Below are 3,843 nucleotides of genomic sequence, written 5' to 3' on the forward strand. Positions count from 1 at the left end.
CCCTGATGCTGGGAAGGATTGAAGGCAAGAGGAGAAGGGGACGAAAGAGGATGAGATAGTTGGATGGCATCACAGCTCGATGGATATGAGTTTGAGCAAGCTCTGGGAGTTGGTGATGGACAAGGAAGCCTGGCAATGCTGCAGCCCATGGGGTCACAAAGGGTCGGACATGACTCAGTGACTGAACTGAACTGAACTGATGTTCCAGTATCTGCTGGTTTATAGTCTGTGGGAACTTGAATAGAATTTGTATCCTACTGTTGTGTGAAAATTATATAAATCTTAATTATGTTGAATTGGTTCATAGTGCTTTTTAAGGTCTACTATATCCTTCTATTTTTCTGTCTATTCTATTACTTTTTGAGAGTTTTATATTGAAACTCCAACTAAAAATTCTTAATTTATCTGCTTAAAAAATAATTATATGGTGAAACTCTGTGTAACTTTGTTCTATATTTTCCAAATCTCCTGTAAATGTGTTGTCATTCTTTCATAGTTTTAAAAATAAAGAATAAGAAAAAAATATAAAAGCCCAACAAATTTTTAGAGGTCATCCAGTCCTACTTCTTTCCCTTATAGTTGAAAACACTGAGTGCTCTTGAGATTATAAATGTAAGAAGTTGCATGGTGACAGAAACTGCATTTTTTGACTCCTAAGTTCTGATGTTTTTTTACTGTCTCTTGAATATTATGAAATTTTAATCTATAGTATTAAAATTATCTTATTTTCTCTTTAAATTCTCTTTGGAAGTAAGCAGATTCGGCGTTGTAGTCATACAGTCATTTTTTATGAGTGAGATATCAGGACTTCCCTCGTAGTACAATGGATAAGAATCGCCCTCCCAGTGCAGGGGAAACGGGTTTGGTCTCTGGTCTGGGAAGATTCGACATGATGCAAGGCAACTAAGCCCATGTACCACAACTGCAGAAGCCCTCACACTCTAGAGCCTGTATGCCACACTAATGAGCCCACAAGTTGCAGCTCCTGAAGCCCAAGTGCCTAGAGCTTTTGCTCAGCAACGAGAAACCACCACAGCGAGGAGTCTGCACCACAGCCAAGAGTAGCCCCGCTCACCACAACTAAAGAAAGCCCCCATGAAGCAACGAAACCCATCGCAGCCATTAATTAATCAAAAAGAAGGAGATATCATCTAGAAATGGACATGACAAAAGTTGAAATTATAATGTTGAAATACCCCAAGTGTAAAAGTAGTGGTACAGATAGTTACTTTGCTCAAACTCAGAAGAGTTGCATCATCTGGGTTAGTCTGTATTTAAAATGTATGTACTTTCTATAACAGCAGTGTTGGAGAGCAAAATAATAATGACAACTTTTTTGTTCGGAGGAACAATCATTATTTTTCTCAGTCACATACAAACAATAAAAGCAATTTCTATTATAAGTAGCCATTTGTCTTCATTCCTATTCTGTATGTATTTATTCACACTGTCTCATTAAATTCTGAGATTATTCAGAACTCCTTGGGTATGTTGTAATTTTACCATCTGGGATACATCAGTCATAAAATACATATACATTGTAATAAAAACTGATGCTTCATAAGAATTCATATTGGCTATACTCCATATCTAAGACCTTTGTTCTGTTGAACAATGGAACTGTGTAATATTTCAATTCAAAAAGAATTGATCTTGTTTTCTAATTTTTTTCAGACTGTGCTATAACACTAAAGTAACATTCATAGAATGCAGAAATCTTTGGAGAATTTATGTAAAATCCATGTTATTTAGCTCATGAGTTTCACTTTAATGCTATAAATATCTATAATAATTGTACTATATTAAGTTACTTAGAACAGTTTAGTGGGGTTCTACAGACCTTGGTGGTCTTATTAAATTCCCTATAACTAGTAATACGTTGTGATGTATTGTGATAGATAAAAAATTGCTCACTAGCCCCTTTCTCATCTGTTAATATATACTCATTCCAGATGCTCCACAGATACAGAGAAGAAATAGAGAAAAATTAGGGAAGTGATATGAATGCTTCCTGCATGTAAAATACTATTTGAGTATTGGGGGATCAACAGACACAGAATAATGTTTCTAATATCAAATCATTTTTTACTGAAGATTGAAAATAATATCCCTATCCTTGGAGAGGATACAGTCAAGTGGTGGGAATTAGGTAGTAAACATCATTGTAATATGTCACACAATATTGTAAATACCAGAAGTTAAGAGGATGTGAATGTCAAGCAGGGAGAAATTGCAACTGGTTGAGGACTTCCAAGAAGACTTCTTGAAAGACATGGTATTTGAGGTGGGTCTTAAAAGTAGGCAGTTTACAGATTATGCTAGAGTAAGGAGGATACATGAGCAAAGATAAAGAGAATACATTGGATATTTTGGGGGAATAACAAATAATGTAAATTGATGTTTGGAAGATGAATAGTGATGCTAGCTAGCTACCATTTAATGAACACATGCATGCTGTGCTTCTTGCCACATACCCTGCACACATCATTTTATAGAACTTTCTGAATACTTTATGAGGTAGTACTAGTATTATTCCCACTTTCCAGATGGAAAGATATGAAATGATTTACTAAAGGTCATACAGCTATTAAATTGATGTTTTTAGATCTTGGTCTAAGTCTGACTGGTAATAAAATTCATAACCTTAAGTATTTCACTATAGAGTAACATTGTGGAAAATTGAAAGTGGGGACATTATTTCCAACTATGTTAGCAGTGGCAAACTATATATATTTTAGCAAAAGTACCAATTATTGTGAGTTTCTAAGATTAATCTCTTATTGATGAGTTGAAATAATTAATATGGGGAGAGAGAGAGTAGACAGATTGGTTAGTAGGCTATTTCAGTTCAGTTCAGTTCAGTTCAGTTCAGTCGCTCAGTCGTGTCTGACTCTTTGTGACCCCATGAATTGCAGCATGCCAGGCCTACCTGTCCATCGCCAACTCCCGGAGTTTACACAAACTCATGTCCATCAAGTCAGTGATGCCATCCAGCCATCTCATCCTCCATCGTCCCCTTCTCCTCCTGCCCCCAATCCCTCCCAGCATCAGAGTCTTTTCCAATGAGTCAACTCTTTGCATGAGGTGGCCAGAGTATTGGAGTTTCAGCTTCAGCATCAGTCCTTCCAATGAACACCCAGGACTGATCTCCTTTAGGATGGACTGGTTGGATCTCCTTGCAGTCCAAGGGACTCTCAACAGTCTTCTCCAACACCACAGTTCAAAAGCACCAGTTCTTTGGCGCTCAGCTTTCTTCACGGTCCAACTCTCACATCCGTACATGACCACTGGAAAAACCATAGCCTTGACTAGATGGACCTTTGTTGGCAAAGTAATGTCTCTGCTTTTGAATATGCTATCTAGGTTGGTTATAACTTTCCTTCCAAGGAGTAAGCGTCTTGTAATTTCATGGCTGCAGTCACCGTCTGGAGTGATTTTGGAACCCCCCAAAATAAAGTCTGCCACAGTTTCCACTGTTTCCTCATCTATTTGCCATGAAGTGATGGGACCCGATGCCATGATCTTAGTTTTCTGAATGTTGAGAAAGTTTAAGCCAACTCTTTCACTTTGCTCTTTCACTTTCATCAAGAGGCTCTTTAGTTTTTCTTGGCTTTCTGCCATAAGGGTGGTGTCATCTGCATATTTGAGGTTATTGATATTTCTCCTGCCAATCTTGATTCCAACTTGTGTTTCTTCCAGCCCAGCGTTTCTCATGATGTACTCTGCATAGAAGTTAAAAAAGCAGGGTGACAATATACAGCCTTGACGTACTCCTTTTCCTATTTGGAACCAGTCTATTGTTCCATGTCCAGTTCTAACTGTTGCTTCCTCACCTACATTAGG

The 3,843-nt window shown here is 37.7% G+C and overlaps 1 protein-coding gene across 1 annotated transcript in view; it reads left to right on the forward strand.

Annotated features, from left to right (window-relative positions):
• Nucleotides 1-3,843, forward strand: part of ZCWPW2 (zinc finger, CW type with PWWP domain 2) — a 143,994-nt gene that overhangs the window by 37,194 nt on the left and 102,957 nt on the right. The window lies entirely within an intron of this gene.

The sequence above is a fragment of the Bison bison genome, unplaced genomic scaffold (assembly GCF_000754665.1).
Source record: "Bison bison bison isolate TAMUID 2011002044 unplaced genomic scaffold, Bison_UMD1.0 scf7180017864171, whole genome shotgun sequence".
NCBI lineage: Eukaryota > Metazoa > Chordata > Mammalia > Artiodactyla > Bovidae > Bison > Bison bison.